The 19,940-nt window shown below is 35.7% G+C and overlaps 1 protein-coding gene across 2 annotated transcripts in view; it reads left to right on the top strand.

Annotated features, from left to right (window-relative positions):
* Positions 1-19,940, top strand: part of LOC113522708 (ichor) — a 74,082-nt gene that overhangs the window by 21,095 nt on the left and 33,047 nt on the right. Inside the window, exon 2 of one of the 2 annotated variants that reach the window (XM_031913945.2) lies at positions 11,483-11,512. The exons of the other annotated variant lie outside the window; for it this stretch is intronic. The gene's annotated coding sequence lies outside the window, so the exon portion shown is untranslated. The remainder of the gene's footprint in view (positions 1-11,482; positions 11,513-19,940) is intronic. 2 annotated transcript variants of the gene reach the window in all.

Here is a 19,940-nt window from a genome sequence, read left to right as displayed (position 1 = left end):
GGAAGCAATTATAAATTATAAATAAAAAGTTATATCAATGTAAAGAATCCCGTGCGAAACCGCTGCTGAACACTAGTTAGAAAATACTTTTTTGAGTTAATAATTACACAGTTAATAATTTAATAATTTTTAATAATTCAAAATGTACCAGTGGGAGACTTTGTACAAAAATCGTTTGCTTGTGTGCCTCTGTTCCATTCGTATTTCGACCGTAAAGCAGTTGTGTTTGCATGGCTGTGTTTCGGTTTGAAGGATGGGATATGGCGTGAATTTACAGGGTACAGAGGCATAACATCCGAGTTCTGAGGAATGGCAACGTATGGGGGGTATCATGGGCGAAACTGTATACTCTGTTATGTCCATGGCACTGCTCATGTCTATAGGCGACAGTTACCACTTTCCATCAGGTGGGTCGTCAACTTGTTCGTCATTCTAAGTTGTATAAAAAACGTGCACAACTAATTATACTAGGTCACCGGTATCCCGCAGTAACAGTACGTGGTCGTACTGTCAGGACCGCGACCGTGACGGCCGGTTATTCGCCAGTCGTTTTTACCTGTATACATAAATTAATTCTTATAAACCACGTAAAGATCATGTGAGAACGCAGTTGTGTATCTCGCACTTGCCAGCAGCAATCTGTTAGATTGGACACTTTTTTTTTTAAAAACTACTATTTTGTTTTGAAAATCAACGCTGCAACATTTCGACGTCATGCATACTATTAGACATTTTTTTGTTATCTTTTTTATTTAGAGGCTTTTATCCTATAAGGATATCTCAGCCTCATCATACCCTAATCTTAAAGAAATACCTCACATACTTAAAACATTAATACATAAATAAATAACACACAATATCTTAGTAGTCTGTTTTAATAGAGGGAGTCATTGATACGAAAATATAGTAATTAAAGATTTAGCCATTCCGGAATGTGGTTCTGCGAGTATATTTGAAAATAAACCAATCTCCTGTCTATTGAAACTATATTTCTGTATCAATACTTCCCTTTGTGTTTTGTATTTCGTACATTCGGATATCATATGGTGGACATCACCCAATGTGTTACAAACATCACAATTCGGATTATTAACTTCTTTTAAGAAAAGCGAATTTTCCATTTGGGCGTAATCTACTTTTAGACAGGTCTTTACAAAGTTTCACACGTATCTTGAGATAGACACTGGAGAATTTAGAGTGGGCATACCCATCCAATACGTCTACCCTCAGACTACTAGAATGGCAAACAAGCTGATGGCCCATCTGATGGAAAGTGGTAACCGTCGCCTATAGACACGAGCAGTACCGTGGACATAACAGAGTATACTGTTCCGCCCAAGATACCCCCCATGCGTTGCCATTCCTGAGGACTCAGATGTTATTCCTCTGTACCCTGTAAATTCACGTTATATCCCACCCTTCAAACCGAAACACAGCCATGCAAACACAACTGCTTCACGGTAGAAACACGAATGGGACAGAGGTATCCAAGCAATCGACTTTTGTACAAAGTCTCCCTCTGGTTATTAACATCTATCAATAATTACATTTTTTTTAATGTTTATTTATTTATCTCACATTTTTTTTTTTCGAGTACAATGAAACACTTAAAATAATATCACAGATACGTCACAGTTGTAGAGAACTGGTGGCTGAACTAGGTATCCTAAGAACCCGTATCACAAGTCACCAGGACAACTGGCATGAAACAGTTTATGCTAGTACATACAATGGAGAACTCAAAGAAGAATTACGAAAGAGATTTATCGAGCAAGAATGAATGGAGATGTCGGTAGGGGCCGCACTAGACGGACGTATGTCGACCAAACAGGCAACGTGTTGAAGAAGGGCCAAATTAAAAGTACCCGTAACCGGCGAGCGTGTATGAAAAGATTGATGAATGTGGAAGAAGCGAAAGAGGTTTGTTTGAATCGAAGCATTTGGCGTTCCATTGTTTCTGCCTACCCTAATGGGAGACGGGCGTGACAGATATGTATGTATGTATGTATGAGAATTCAAAAGTTGTTAGGTGTAGTAGATATATGATTATATGATATTTAAATGTTTAAATAACAACCAGTTACAACTGGATATACATTAGTAAGCGAAGGCAAAGTAATTAAGTAGATTAAGACAAAATTTTATAATAAAATTAACTGCTAAAGAATTATACACACAAGTTTAATGGGAGTTTAATTATAAGTAAATTGTATGAAAATGTCAGAATATTTATGTAGCTTATATATTAATAATGTATAGAAGAAGATGGATGCATACCTAATATGATTAATGAATCGTGCCTTCTACCTTAAATAAATTATGTGTAATTTATTTTAATTTTACTTGTCAAAAAAAAACTGTCCAAAGTTAGTAGAACTAATTATTCCACAATGATAATCATCATCATTACATCAGCTGTTGTCTATCCACTGCTGAATATAAGCCTCCCCCATAGACTGCTATAAGGAATGGTCCTAAGCCACCTGTATCCATTGACTTCCTGCAATGCATTTGAGGTGGTCATTCCATCTAGTCATTGGTTGAATACTGTGTTCGTACGGGGTCGTTACTCAAGAACCTCTCTTCACCATCGATTATTTATCTATCTAATTAACTCTTTATTACACCATAAACAAAAATATACAATGACAAGTGAATAATTCAAGTCATCGAATGTGGGTTCTTCGACTGTCTTACTGTACTTATACAACTGTATCGTTACATTAATTGTCTTGCTTGTTCCCTATATTGTATAACGCAAATAAAGTATACTCATTCATTTATTTAATGTAATTATTTTATTAAAATATTGTATTTCTCGAAATGTCAATTCAATACTACATTATATTATATTTTACGCCGTTTCTTTTTTAAGACAGTCACTTTATTAAAAAAGAACAACGATAAACAACACAAATGTTTTGTAAACACATTAGATTAAAATATTTAAATTCAGCACGTATTATCGTGTGTCTACAAGTTATTTTTGAATAACATCACGTGGTTATTTGCTCTTTGTTAGTACATATCACAAAATGATTGCAACAACGACATTAATCCGTTATAGAGAAATTACACTAGTCGACTACACGAGATAATAAATTATTTCATTAAATTCATTCCGAGAAAACAAGTGGATCTTTCGAAGCATCTTGCGGTCCGATCTAACCTTGATTGACGGTAATCCATAAGTTTGTTAAATAAAGGAGCTAAATGGGTCAGTGAACCGGACCGGTAAATTGTAGTTGAGCGACCACAGAGCAATAATTGTTGCACTCACTCGCCAGCACAAATTGCTAGTTTACTAAAACCACGTCACGGAATCTACATAATATATGTACATGTACATCATTTTATAAATCAGTTTTTGTGGAACAATTATAATAATATAGTAAGTAGTATAGTACAGTACTTTACCAAAAGGAGAGTTTGTATAAAAGTCGATTGCTTGGCTACCTCTGTCCCATTCGTGTTTCTACCGTGAAGCAGTTGTGTTTGCATGGCTGTGTTTCGGTTTGAAGGGTGGGATATGGCGTGAATTTACAGGGTACACTAGGAATAACACCTGAGTCCTCAGGAATGGCAGCACATGAGGGATATCATGGACGAAACAGTACACTCTGTTATGTCCATGGTACTGCTCATGTCTATAGGCGACGGTTACCATTTTACATCAGGTGGGCCGTCAGCTTGTTTGCCATTCTAAGTTGTATAAAAAATATAGTATAGTTGAGTGTATGATTTTACCTTATTGATACTTATGTTATCTTAGAGAATAGAAGAGGCAAAATGCTGGACCACCTTATACGACATGACGATTTTTTGAAAAGCATAGTAGAAGGAGAAAAGGACGGCAAAAAAGGAAGAGGAAGATCGAGGAATAATTACATGGAACAGATAAAAGAAACACTAGCCGTCATGTCGTATAGGAAGGTCAAGGCTTGGAATAGAGCTGGCTGGAAGAAGATGCATGAATTAGTTGTCCCGACAAGAGGAAACTCTTAAATGAAAAGTAGGTACTTATCGGTTTTATGTATTAAGTGGAAAGAGATGATTGTTTGTTAGCAATGGATAAACTTAGAAAACTATGGTATACAACCAATTTTAAACATTCTTTCCTTATAGAAATGAATAAATGATAACTTTATTTGATCGAATACAGGTTACATTAGAAATATTTATTGTTAAAGAAAAGACTCTCTGTTTTCAAACATTTTGTGTTTTCAAACAAATGGCGTGCAAAAATTTGGAAGTTGTCCTTAAAATTTCATTAAAATAGTCTGCAAGTTAATAAAAATATTTCTAACTAAGCCAATTGTAAAGTTTCTCATTATTTTTTTTTATTAACAAATCTCTGTATTCTGTCAGTAATTTGTTATATATTTTACCTGCCATATAGTAACAGTTTTTATTGTACAGTGTCAATCTATGTCTAGGTACTATAAGTGATTTCTTATAGTTTCTTATACTTATGTTATAAGTGAGTTACATAGGTTATATATTATTTTTTATTATTTACCAGAGGGAGACTTTGTACAAAAGTCGTTTGTTTGGGTATCTCTGTCCTATTCGTGTTTCAACCGTGAAGCAGTTGTGTTTGTTCAAATAAATATATATTGATCAGATACAATTTTAATGATTCCTCTCCATCCTAAAGTTGCCTGAAAGAGATCGCTGTTTAGCGATAAGGCCGTAATTATTGCCTCTTTATCTTGTTCTTATATAATGAAGTTTATGTAATTAAGCATTCATTTTATTTTATTTTTTATGCAACTTAGAATGGCAAAAAAGCTGACGGCCCACCAGATGGAAAATAACCGTCGCCTATAGACATGAGCAGTAGATACCATGGACATAACAGAGTATACTGTTTCGCCCATGATACCCACCATGCGTTGCCATTCCTGAGGACTCGGGTGTTATTCCTCTGTACCCTGTAAATACATGCAAATAAAAACCCCTTATAATCTATATTATTCTTTGAACGAAACCATACAGTTTTTAATCATTCACTCATACGATAATCCCTAAATGCAATCTAAAACATCTTATTGGTACATCTTTCTCTATAGTCATCCATATTTATTTATAATACCATTACAGGTCAGGTGTAATTGTATGATACCATACAAATAATTTGTACAGCCGACAATTTGTACAGTACAGCATTTACAGCTGTCCGATATTAATGAAACGCTCCGTGAATTAATTACATTTAATCCTTTATGGAAAATTAACTTAATATCTTCTCTTCGGGTTGTCGTTGCTTTGAGTTATCAGAACATTATTACCGGTCACCGGCTTTTGTATTATTTTAACGATTTTCAACTGACTTCAAAAAGAAGGTGCGTCTCAATTCGATTGTATTTTTTTTTTGTATTGTTTGTTACCTCATAACTCCGTCAGTTGTGAACAGATTTGGAAAATTGTTTTTTTAACTGAAAGGATATACTTACAGACTGGTCTCATAGAAATTTTATCGAAATCGGTTTAGTAGTTTAGTTTCGATATCAAAGTAACTGGTTATGCCACTATTGAAGTCTTTTTTTTATTTTGTAGAACCAAAATTTGAGTGTAGAATAAAATCAATGTACGATAAAAGGTTGAATCAAAAATCCGCTGTAATATAAATCTTTGTTTAAACTTTTTGAGGGGATTCGAAATAGTTAATATAAAATAGGAATCCTTACTAATATTATAAATGAAAGTGAGTTTGTTTGTTTGCTACATTATTAGAGCGTTAATGGTTTACGAAATCACTATGAAATTTGGTAGACACGTACTATATGGGTTGGAGAAGGACGGGCTACTTTTATATCCCAGTCGCGCAGACGAAGTAGCAGTAAAAGCTAGTTTGTTAAATAAAAAAAGTTTATAAATCAAAGAAAACGAACGAGCAGTTTTTCACCACTTTTCTATTCAGTGTAATAAAATAACTTTCACATTTGTTTAACTAGTAAATGTCCGCGACTCTGTTTGAATATAACTGAGTTTTAATTAAATTGCTCAGTTGAGAAATTATTGACTCCCCATACAAATTTCTATCCGCAATTTTACCCCTTTCACATTTTATTTTCGCAGTAAGTATATAAGCCTATATTCTTTATTTATAGCTCCAAAATTGATTCAGTGGTTTAGACGTGAAAATGTAATAAACAGACAAAGAGATAAAGTGACCTTCGCCTTTAAAAAAATAGTATAGATTCTCCCATTTCAATGGAAAATTACTACTTGATCTTTCAAAACTATAAAATGGCTGTTAATAATAAACAGCCACCTGTAACTACGAAATATAAATATTGCCCAACAATCTCATTGACAATATTTCGTGTGGATATCTGAACAAGAATGCTTATGGCCCCACTATTTGTAGTGTACGCTTGTACTTGACTTTGAATCGAGGTTTCGCGGCCACCGCTGGGGGGGACGTAGTGGGAGGGGAGGTACTCGTCTCAAAAAGTGAAACGTTCTAACAGTAATCACAATAAAAGCCTCTAAATTGCGCCAGGTTTTATTTGCACGACTTTTGTAGAACGTTGAGCGACTTCTAAACAGTGAAACCAGAGGGAGACTTTGTACAAAAGCCGTTTGCTTGGGTACCTCCGTCTCATTCGAGTTTCAGCCGTGAAGCAGTTGTGTTTGCATGGCTGTGTTTCGGTTTGAAGGGTGGGATATGGCGTGAATTTACTGGGTACAGAGGAATAACATACGGTATAGAATTGGCCAGTTATTCTTTTCTGTAGTTTTCGTAAGAGGCGACTAAAATAACTTAATGGTTGAGAGATAGGCAGCAGCGTTCCTTTTAAAACATCTCTAAAAGCCTAACTGCGGTTGCCAACCTGCCTGCCAAGCGTGGTAAATACAAGCAAGACCTCCTTAATAGGGAAGCCTTATGTTCAGCATTGGACAGTTAATAATTGAGTTGATGAATCGAAAGTAATTTATTTAAAAATATATAAACTCCTAAAACCAGAGGGCGCCACAGTGGCCTAAGTATAGTAAGCTACAACAGGCCCGATCGTCGTGTTTTTAGGCCAGCCCGCTGCCCGGATATGGTCAATATCATTCGTATGGCATCTCGATCCGGGTGTGCACTTTCTCCGTGACGTCACACACCATCGGTCCGCATCCGCGACCAGAATGCTCTGTTATATTTATTTATTTAGAGCATTGTTTTGATGACCTTGCCGGTCTAGCGGTTTAACATACTGGTTTACCTCCCAAAGGTCGCAAGTTCGATTCCCGCAGAATTCTCGCAGAATACCAGCGTTTGTATTCATGAGTTTGTTTTAGTCTGGGTGTTTTTATATATAATATTGTATATTTATAAAGGGTTCCAACCGTGGTATATGGCCGTATGGTCCCGGCATAGAATAGGCCACCCATTCCGTTCCCGTAAGTGTCGTAAGGGTCGACTAAGGGAAGGCGAAGGATGGACAGCAGCTTCTCTCTTAATAAAACATCTCTAAAGCTTAACTGCGAAGTGGTAACCGTCGCTTATAGACATGAGCAGTACCATGGATATAACAGAGTATAATTTCGCCCATGATATCCCCCATGCGTTGCCATTCCTGAGGACTCAGATATTATTCCTCTGTACCCTGTAAATTCACGCCATATCCCCCCTTCAAACCGAAACACAGCCATGTAAACACAACTGCTTCACGGTAGAAACACGAATGGGACAGAGGTACCCAAGCAATTGAGTTTTGTACAAAGTCTATATGTATGTATATATATATGTTTACCTTTTTTTGGATGGATTTTTTGGAAATGGATAAATTTGATATTACTAAATGTTCAAGAAACATATCTGTGAATTAAATTAGATTTAATTTACAAAAAAAAAAAAACATTAATTTCAATGTAACTGAGTTGTGACAATTTTGTGTTACTATGGCACACGCATAAAAGGAAAAAAAAATTACTTCTTTAACTTATTTTGCTTTTTTTGTAAATGTACTCTATTATCTTTTATTTCTTTTATTATGTATGCCCATCTATGTCTATTGTATATTTGTATATTGTAAGTGACGCAAATCACTACATAGTATAAAACAAAGTCGCTGTCGCTGTCTGTCCGTCCCTATGTATGCTTAAATCTTTGCAAAAAAACTACGCAACGGATTTTGAAGCGATTTTTTTTAATAGATAGTGTGATTCAAGAGGAAGGTTTATATGTATAATACATGCATAATATAGTAGAGGAACACTGATAATTTTAGAGGTTTCTAATGCGATGTCGTAATGTAATAGGGTCGGCGCGGCGCTATTTAGTATCAGCATTGCACCCGTGCGAAGCCGGGGCGGGTCGCTAGTAAATTATATATCTATTTATCAATCGTGGTACAACCATTTTTTCTTAACTGGAATTGCATTCCGAACCCTTGTCTACGCCTATAAATCCGCGACAGTTTCTTTAAAAAATTTAATATAAAAATAAATATTATAATTAAGTTGAATTGAATAAAAAAAAATCTATTTATTTATTTTATCTATTTTAATGTAAGAACTAAAAATATGATAGAATCTTTCAACGCAACTCATCCGAAAGTGTATTATTTCAGCATAAAAACATCAAAATCGGTTTAAACACGACGAAGCACTGAGACAACAACCATACAAACAAATAAAAGCAAAACACAACCGAATTGAGAACGTCCTAAGTTTTTTCAAGTCCGCTGTAAATTACCAATGTTCACGATAAGGCATCAGTACGATATCAAGTGTCATCAGCCTCTAGCCAGTTCGAGTTCGAGTCCTGCGCGTAAACAGGTTTTGCTCCCGAAACTAACGGGACCGGCCGCACTGACCCCGATCGACGAATTTTGAAAACCACAACACCACGGGTCGCGGTGGGCTTCACAATAAATTATGTGGTTTATGTATTTTCTTTTTTATACAACTTAGAATGGCAAACAAGCTGACGGCCCACCTGATGGAAAGTGGTAACCGTCGCCTATAGAGATGAGCAGTACCAAAGACATAACAGAGTATACTGTTTCGCCCATGATACCCCCCATGCGTTGCCATTCCTGAGGACTCAGGTGTTATTCCTCTGTACCCAGTAAATTGTATTTTTGTAACACTAGTTGTGCACGTGACTCTGCCCGTGTAAACAAATGGTTTTATTGACCACGATAACAAGGTATAACTATGTTATTTTTTTTTATGGCTGATAATGGTGTGGTAACCCCGCCTGCGCTATCGGTATACACTAGCGGGGCACCAGTGAAGGATGACAGATGACGACGAAAGCAGCTCAGTTAGCCTATCCTGACGAATTCAACTAGAATTAACCACGATGGTTTCTAAGGTGAACCACATGGAGTCTCGATTTGACAGGGTATATTGCTAGTAATGGGGCTATTTGACCCCTTTACCGACAATCCCTTTTCCCACTACCTGTGTTATTTACATACGTAATATGTAATGACATAGATCTCCCCTTTAGGTCGTTTTGCTAGTATTTGCCACGCTTAGAAGGCGAGTTGGCAACCGCAGTTTGGTTTTTCGTAATGTTTTAAGAGGGACGCTGCTGCCCATCCCTCGCCCTCCCTCAGTCGCCTCTTACGACACCCACGGGGAAGCAAGGGGTGGCCTACTGTATGCCGGGATCACATGGAACTTTTATTTGTGTTACCACATATATCTGTCAGTTATAACCCGATTTTTTTTATTTGAAAGGATAAGCTTACAAATTGATTCAATAGAAATTTTATCAAAATCGGTACAGCAGTTTAGTTTTTAAATCAAAACAACCAGATCTGCGCCAATTGAACTGTTTTTTTTTTGTGGCACACAACCTTAATACCTACTCAATATATTTCGGTTGCACGGATGAAGTCTCTTTTAAACACCAATAAACAATATGAATGTATCTATTAAAAACCGAATAGAATAACAAAAATATATTTTGATAGTGTGGTAAACAAAACAAGTGATAGGTGGGTTATTAGGACAGACTTTAGTACCTCGTACCACCTACCTACTTGTGAATCAACGATCTCATACGTGCGTGACGGGGTACACGTGTTCTGGTGCCGGCGCTTTGCGGGCCTACTTTTAGTGCCAACATTATGGGGACACGCTATTGTGTATGCTAATGTTGCCAACATTACATTTCAAAATCGATTTACAAACTACAATCGGTACGTGTTTAGTGAAAATTTCGTATAACGGAACGAATGCGGTATTCATTTTTTTTTGTCTGAAATTGGATAATTTTCCTCAAGAAATATAGCAATAATTTATACTATTTTTATAGTAATTAATTTTGGTTATGATTGAAACAGCTGTTTTTCATTTTAGATTAAAAATACTGCTTGTTGTGAAGCAAAAATCACTTGTATCGTGCGCAGACCTTATCCTACCTCCTGTCCTGTCCATTGTGTTTTTCATCCGGCACGAAGGACCTGAATAAGGTAACCAACTGTACTGTGGAAGTTGCTAAGTTCTGATACAAATATATTTAGGTTATCTATTGCTTCGAATGAAGAAGAACATATATATATAAATATATGCGATTTCTTGTTCGAAAATATTTAAAATACAATGTATCTTTAAAGCATTACGAATTACCGTTGCGTCAATTTATTTTAAAGTTAAAAGAAAGTAGTGGATTGTCATTGAAAATTTTTTTTAGTATTTTTTTTTTATATTACTGCTTGATTGATTGATGTCATACATGGTTGCCACAGAATATCATTGCTATAGCAATTAATTTGCTACAGCATGTGCTGAGTGACGGCCATGTTGGCAAAACGTTTATGAAATTTGTTTTCTATTGTTAATAATTGTAACCATTTTTGTTGTTGGCAATAAATTAATTTATTTATTTATTCATTAGTACAAATATGTGTACATGCTGGACTTAATGCTAAAAGCATTCTCTCTCAGTCAACCATAGGAAAGTGTCAGAATACTCGAATGCGGTACTACTAATTATTGATACACATACATACTAAAATTATATATATAAACGAATAAATATATATAAATAACAAATATACTTACACATATATGACATATACTATATAATACACGAAATTGAGAATAATATAAAGTACTTACTGCTCGGATAAAATAAAAAAGTGAGCGTGAATGCTTTTTTTTTTTCTGAAAGACGGTTTAGTCAGTAGTCTCCTAATGGCATCAGGAAGCGCGTTCCAGAGTCGTGAAGAATGTAGGAGAAAAGAGTTTGAAGCGTAACCAGTACGGTGAGAGGGGAAAGATAGTTGTTTTCTTTCTTTCTTTCTGATTCAATGGAATACCGAATTGAAAATAAAAATACAAAAATGTTAAAAATATATATTCCTGGTAATGAAAATTCTTTGGAATTAGGGAAATGAAGCTTTTTTTTTTAATTCTTTCCCTATCCTCTAATAAATTATTCCCAGAAATGCTTGAATAAATATCGACAGATATTTTAAAATGTTCTATGTATACTTTGCCATACTTATGTTTTTTTTTTCTTTTCCAGGTAATCAATGCAGCTGAAATCGCAGGCGATGTTAGTATACAATAGTTATACTATACAGTTATAATAATTACCTAGTAAGTACTTAGTGAAATAAACTTACAGATTATAGTCCTAATATGGGATAAAAAATAAGGTCCAAATTTTATTGTTTACACATCAGCGCGTCACAGCCGCTTATGATTAAGGGTCACGAACTGATACTGAAACTAGTCGAGATTTCTAGATCTAATTACACGCAACTTGAATCGGTAATTATTCTCTGCCGGGACCTCATGGTATATAATCTATATACTTATAATAAATCTGTAAAGAGGTCAATTCTGTACATGAAATATATTTCCAAAATAACTATCAGCGGGTGATTAGTGATCGATACTGATGCCAAAAATGGTTATAGTATACTTTTCATCACGCTACAATCAATAGGAGCAGAGCAGTGAAGGGAAGTGTTAGGAGAACGGGAGAAGTTACTCCATTTTTAAGCTTCCGTCGCGTGTGCAGCCTTAATGGCCACTATTTAAAATGTAAAAATGTCCACAAGTGCGAAGTCGGGACGGGCCGCTAGTAATAACATAATTTCAACGCAAAACTGAACCGTCCAGAATGTCGGTAAAACTGTAGAGGTATGTAACGAGATTGCAAATTCCGTACGGAGCCCCCGGCTGTCAAATCAACATATGTACGTATACCTGTAATAACATATCGCCAACATTTAATTAACGTAATTGTGTACTAGTAATAACACAGTCAATCAGCGATACAATTATATACAATTATTGAATGATTAATGACAGCTTAATATAATGGTCGAGGGATGGGCAACAGTGTTCCTATAAAAATATTATCAAATCCTAAACGCGGTTGTTATCCGTCTGCCAAGCGTGGAAACTAGTGGCAAAATTCTTCCAATACGGGGAGGCCTCAACAGCGACAATTACAACTTTAGATGGACCGTCAGCATGCCATTCTAAGTTGCATAAAAATTATTTTTAACATACATAACATATATAAGCGTTCGCAGACCGCAGTTCAAATTGCCTCCCCGCCGATTTACGTCCAAATTGAATCGAACAATTTGAGTTTGAACAGATTTATAATAGTACTTATTAGCCGACATGTACATGTTTTTTGTCACAGTGTATGCATGGTATTGGCAATAACCTCACAGGTCAGCATTAGCCGTGATTGTGTTGCGTACGCCGGAATCGAACCGGCGAGCGTACGTGTCGACTGTGACACGGTAAACGGAGCCTCTCATTACTTCGCGTCGTTATTGTGAATGTTAAAGCGACGATCGACTCGAAATCGACAAGTAAATATGTTTTTTTATATACTACTATAGTGGTAAACAAGCATACGGCCCGTCTGATGGTAAACGGGGTTACTGTAGCCTATAGATGACTGTAATGTCACGCGAAAGTTGTCAAACCTTCATACGTTCTTTTTGAAAATCCGACACTGTAATCTTTTTTTTATACAACTTAGAATGGCAAACAAGCTGACGGCCCACCTGATGGAAAGTGGTAACCGTCGCCTATAGACATGAGCAGTACCATGGACATAACAGAGTATACTGTTTCGCCCACGATACCCCCCATGCGTTGCCATTCCTGAGGATTCGGATGTTATTCCTCTGTACCCTATAAATTCACGCCATATCCCACCCTTCAAATCGAAACACAGCCATGCAAACACAACTGCTTCACGGTTGAAACACGAATGGGACAGAGGCACCCAAGCAGTCGACTTGTACAAAGTCTCCCTCTGGTAGACCGATAATGTCTGATATGATGAACAGTATTAAAAAACAAGTTAATCACAAACTCAATAGGCGCTTTAATAAACATTTATCGTCCAGTCATCTGTACCGCATGTGGGGTCCGATGAATAACGGTGATGGTACGGCATAAATGTTCTCAAGTGTAACACCATTTGATAGGCTAGGACGGTGATAGTAAGATACTACTCAGCATCCCTTTTTGTCAATGGTCTTTGGGACAGGTACTTCGATATACAAGTGCCCTAATATACGAGTATTTTTGAGGTATTACCAGAGGGAGGCTTTGTAGAAAAGTCGATTGCTTGGGTACCTCTGTCCCATTCATGTTTCTACCGTGAAGCAGTTGTGTGTTTGCATGGCTGTGTTTCGGTTTGAAGGGTGGGATATGGCGTGAATTTACAGGGTACAGAGGAATAACACCTGAGTCCTCAGGAAAGGCAACGCATATGGAAAGTGGTATCTGTCGCCTATAGACATGAGCAGTACCATGGACTTAACAGAGTGTACTGTTTCCTCATGATACCCTCCATGCGTTGCCATTCCTGAGGACTCAGGTGTTATTCCTCTGTACCCAGTAAATACACGCCATATCCCACCCTTCAAACCGAAACACAACTGCTTCACGGTTGAAACACAAATGGAACAGAGGTACCCAAGCAATCGACTTTTGTACAAAGTCTCCCTCTGGTAACATTTCAACTTACTTATTCTTCACTTTTATGCTTCCGCAAATATCCTCATTTCGAATTCCATCACGCACAGAAACTTCGAGCGTAGCCCTCTCCATAGCCCGCTGAGTCACTTGATTATAACACTATATTATACTTAAATTAATTGCAAAAAATATGGCACGAGTATCTATCTATGCCACCGTTATTCTATACATTTCTTTTTTCTATACAAAATACAAATAGTAGGTCTGTTTGTTAACTACTGTGTATCAGTTTACATGTTACGACCATTACCGTCCATCACGTATATGTTTAACATTAATTATTTGGATGAAAATTAATATGGCACTGAGGCTGCGGGACAAGTGATAGGAGGCAGCGTTTACGCAATAAATAAAAAGTTACTAAAAACGGCGCTGGTAGAAGGGGAGGGCAGCGACAATAATAAAATAATATTAAGAGAGGCTTACCAGTATATTTTCTTAAGACAAGCACACAATAGAATAATATGTCAATCAAGTAGAAAAACAAAATAAGTATCAAAAGGACATATTCATAATCTCTCTCTCTTCGTCCTCTTCATTACTGAAGGTCGTGTCCTTGAAAGGTGTCTGTTGCCTCTCTTATGATGTTATTCCATTTTACACGGTCTTCAGCTTCTCGCAGGGCAGCTGCAATCGACAGTCCCGTAACGATGGTTACTTGGTCCGACCATCGATTAGGCGATCGTCCGCGTGGTCTTTTTCCCTCTACCTTGCCTACAACCATTAGTTTGTCCAGATTGTCGGCCTGTCGTCGAGCAATATGACCGAAGTATCCAAGAATCCTCCGATAGCAGACCGTCGAGAGCCTATCTTTTATGCGGAGTCGCGTCAGGATAGATACTCGTATATGCGTGCGCTTATATTCATAATATAAAAATATAAATCTAAAAAAAAAAGTCTGTCGCCAACACTTACCTTAATATAATATTGTTCAAAATCATTGTGTTTTGTTCCACTGTCTTTATTAAAGCGTTTTTATTATTCATACATGTAACTGATTTCGACCCTTCATTTTTAGGCGTTTATAAAAAATAATATAACTTTAACTTCTAGAATCAGTTTACTATCTTTTAGAAGAAACAATAAAGAGTATCTATATATCTATCAATAACTGGGTGTATACTACCAATAATGAAATTTAATCAAGAAATCACAACAATGAAGCAACGAATCATATTATAATATGCAATTTTTAAATAATACTGTAGATACAGTGAATAAATAATGACAAGCAGAATTTATCTTGTAATTTATAAATAAATAACTAATTACGAATTGATAACGATTTAAGACATAGTTAAAACTGACATTGCTGCAATTTTATTATTAAACTATTTATTTATTAATTTTACAATATGAATATAAATAATTATAAACTACAGAATATATTAAATAACTATATAATACTAACAACAATTGCGATATGAATAGATACACACCGATACTTAAATAATGAATAATAATAATAATAAAAAAATACGTACGTATCGTGATACAATTTCAATGACTGGATAATATTGTAACAGATCCTTAGACTATTTCTAAAGTGAAAAAAAGTGTTGTCCTCCTCTCTCTTACTTGCTGTGCCCAATACGGTCCATAATTGAAATGTTATCTACTAATTATATTATGGAATGCAATAAGAAATAAATAAATAGATAAAAATTGTCGTTCCCTCCAAAAAATGTATAGTAATTAATTTATATATAAATAGTATTTGAAAATTATCAGCAGCGATAAATGAAATGTAATTTTTAGTTTTTAAGAAATAAGAAGCTATGACGTATGAATTTATTTTTTATCTTTCGTTGCAATGAATCTGTTTTATTAAATAAACAATGAACAATGTGACGAAAGAATTGAATAATTATAAATTACTAGCTGTAATCCGCGGCTTTGTATGCCTAAATCAGTAGATAAAGTATCCTATGTGCAAATTTAGGATATAACCTATCCGAGTACCTAATCTCATTCATATCCATTTAGTTGCATTTGCGTGAAAGAGAAATAAATATCTATCTATCCATTCGTGTTTACAAGTTTTCTCATTAATTCATAGAACATTTCCATCTTCGAAGTTTAAATATTGACTCAAAATATCAAATAAAAATAAAAAAAGTCTTCAAGTTTAGTTAAATCAACTTGTAACTACTAAAAACACACCTCACATTCAATTATAAACTAAACAATTAATTATATCTACTCAGATCTTTACATTTTACTATCAAAAGGGGTTCTTCAAAAGGGGGGTAAAGAGGTTTCTTCAGGGTCGGCAATGCACGCGTAATACCTCTGGTATTGCAGGTGTTCATAGGCTACGGTAACCACTTATCATCAAGTGGGCCGTATGTTTGTTTGCCACCTCAGTGGTATAAAAAAAAATCAAAGATCTCAATCCTTACACCTCTCATGTACGTTGCATGCAGGTCGATTCCAGTGACATACAATATAATATATTTTACCAGAGGGAGACTGTACAAAAGTCGTTTGCTTGGGTACCTCTGTCCTATTCGTGTTTCAACCGTAAAGCAGTTGTGTTTGCATAGCTGTGTTTCGGTTTGAAGGGTGGGATATGGCGTGAATTTACAGAGTACAGAGGAATAACATCTGAGTCCTCAGGAATGGCAACGCATGGGGGTTATCATAGGCGAAACAGTATACTCTGTTATGCCCATGGTACTACACATGTCTATAGGCGACGGTTACCACTTTCAATCAAGTGGACCGTCAGCTTGTTTGCCATACTAAGTTGTATAAAAAAAAATACAAAACGCTCATCGCTTGTGACTTAAGTCCATTATAAAAACGCGTTGAGTTTATAGAGTCGACCGCCCAATTACATGAGATTTAGAGTGTGCCCCGTTATATATAAAATTATTATTCCGCATGTGTGTACTGGACAAAAAAAACAACGGGCCGCCCCACGGCGGACGGTAACTTAATGAATGGTGGTACAGTCAGCCGCGCTGATATATGTACAGTCATGCGCTTTATTAATTGTCATAGAAATAGGACGTGAAAGATGGATAGTTTAACATGGCAGTATGAAGACATAACACTATAATCGTTAGAAATGGCAACGCAATAAGGGTTACTATTTTTATTTATTTATTAATTTAACTCTTTATTGCATTAGAAATATAAAAATAAACAATGGCATATAAACAATTCAAGTTAAACACAACAGCATGAAATACAGATTAAAATATATACATAAAAAGGTACAAAAGGCGGTCTTATCGTTAGGACAATCTCTTACAGACAAGCTTTGGCTAAAGGAGAACATATATGTAGAATATATACATACTATTCATGTCTATATGGGACAGTAATCACATAGGTGTACTGACAAATCATATTTTTCAACTTGTTGTCAACTGTCCACTGCTGAACATAAGCCTACCCCTTAGGGGGTTTTGCTGTTAGTTGCCAGGCTTGGCAGGCTGGCAACCGCGGTCATATTTGTCTCAATCATCAATCAATCTCAACATGTCTAATGTTTTAAGAGGGACCCTGCTGCCCATCTCTCACCCTGCCTTAGTCGCCTTATACGACACTCACTAGAAAGGAAGCACTGAAACAGCTACTGGCAAAACTACCCTTGTGGGGGGGGGGGGAGGGATTGTTAGCAATGGAGTTTGACAGCCCCATTGCTAGCACTATGCCCTATTAGGTCAACTTCCACGTGGTTCCCTCTAGAAACCGTCGTGAACAATTCTTGTTGAATTCGTCACGATAGGTTAACTGACCTTCTTCATCCTCACCTATCATTTCTCATTGGTGCCCCGCCAGTATACCGATAGCGCGGCTGGGGTTACCATTTTATTATCACACATTAAAAAAAAACTACCCTTGTGGGAAAGGCTTATGTCCAGCAGTGGACAGGTAACGATTGAAATAGAAATAATAAATAAATATATATATATATATATATATATATATATATATATATATATATATATACATATATATACATTCATGTATACACATACATATGTATACATGTTCACGATTACAGTCGCTTTTTTTCGAAGCCTAATGTACTTGCCATATGAAAAATTATTGCAGTTACAGTCTCCCGTAATGTGAATCTCGTTACTCGAATGAGACTTCGGTTTTAATAAATAAATCCGCTATTCTATTAATTATATATCAATATATAACATATAATTCTTTACTCGCCAGCCATTAAATAACACTCGAAGATTTAATTGGTGTAAATGAAAAACGACGTGTTATTAACACTAGAATTTATGTATGTGGTGACGTCAGGAACGAATACGTACTGATGTATAGATATTTATCTGTTTGTAATTATATATATAATATGTATATAATAAATAGTTTTTATTATATATATAATAAAATCTATTTATTCTGATTCGATACATATTGCACGATTCAAGTGTACACACAAATCTTACACAATATTTGTGTGGTCCCGACATAGTATAGGCCACTCCTACCTCTGTCGTAGATGTCATAGGAAGCGATTTAATGGAATAAAAGGGATTTTAATGATCCAGACATGGGCAGCAGTGTCCGTCTTAAAACATCACCAAAGACTACCAGCGGTTACCAACCCGCCTGCCAAGCGTGGCAACTACTGGCAAAAACTATTCGTGTTAACTTCTAGAGGAAACTTAATTATATATCAAAATATTATATTAATTATATGTTAAAATACATTAAAAAAGCAAAAGAAAAAAGTGCAAATATTTTAAATAATATGTAAATGATAATTTAAAAATATTTCAATTCTCGTCTACTCTACTCTACCTTTCAAACAAGCCCCCAAATAATTGGCCAATACAACATCATTTTAATAAAGAGTATTTTACAATTTCGCATCAATCACACATCTCTATCGGGCGCGGTGATTAATGGACATCCGTGATGATTATCAGGCGTGTGAACAGACAGACGGACCGATAGATTAGAAACGGCATCGTAAAACAGACACCATTTAACGGTGTACCGCTAAAATGTGGCCAGCGTATTGCTATTCTTATATTAATAATGCTTCCGTTATACGGACCCTATCGGTGTTGCCATAAAAAAGTTGAACTCGCAAGAAACAAGTGTTACTTCATGGTTAGAAGTGTTTCTACAAAATGATGTCTAACGTCCATTTATCTATACTAATATTACGTGAAAAGAGGAAAGGTTTAATTGTTCCTTTTTATTTATTTAATTAAACATTAATGCACAGTAAAATTCTATGTACATTTGGCGGACTTAACACCGGACGGTGTTCTCTACCAGTCAACTATTGGGCGAACCGAGAAATACGTAGGCGGTGCATTTCTAAATAGAGACAAAAATAAATATAAATAAATAAATATATACATACAATAAATACGTACATAAATAAATACATAAAATATTACTATATAAAACAACTGCATTAGAAGAGCAAATAGTGTTCTAAAGTCTGTAATGGCTAAACTCAAACATTAGTCGACGGCTTGTAAAATTCTTTTAAGTTTATATTTAAATTAATAACGTCTAAATATGGATTGCATTGTGACATAGTAACATGTTATCCCTTATAAATACCATAGGTCGTGAGTTGTAATGATGACAAAGCGAATAAAATAAAAATGTGAAATATAAATGAATTTTATTATTACTTATTTCTTATTTTTATTTTATTTGCTATGACTTAATAGTCAATCTTAAAAAATCTTATTTACCTGAGGGAGACTTTGTACAAAAGTCGTTTGCATGGACACTTCTGTCCCATTTGGGTTTCTACCGTGAAGACGGGTTGGATATGGCTGTGTATTTACAGGGTACAGAGGAATAACACCTGAGTCCTCAGGAGTGGCAACGCATGGGGGTTATCATGGGCGAAACAGTATACTCTGTTATGTCCATGGTACTGCTCATGTCTATAGGCAACGGTTACCACTTTCCATCAGGTGGGTCATCAGTTTGTTTGCCATTCTAAGTTGCATAAA

Source organism: Galleria mellonella, unplaced genomic scaffold (assembly GCF_026898425.1).
Source record: "Galleria mellonella isolate WM207_F2 unplaced genomic scaffold, CSIRO_AGI_GalMel_v1 utg1917, whole genome shotgun sequence".
Classification (NCBI taxonomy): domain Eukaryota; kingdom Metazoa; phylum Arthropoda; class Insecta; order Lepidoptera; family Pyralidae; genus Galleria; species Galleria mellonella.
Note: the sequence above shows the minus strand (reverse complement) of the source record. Positions and strands in the feature narration are given on the sequence as shown.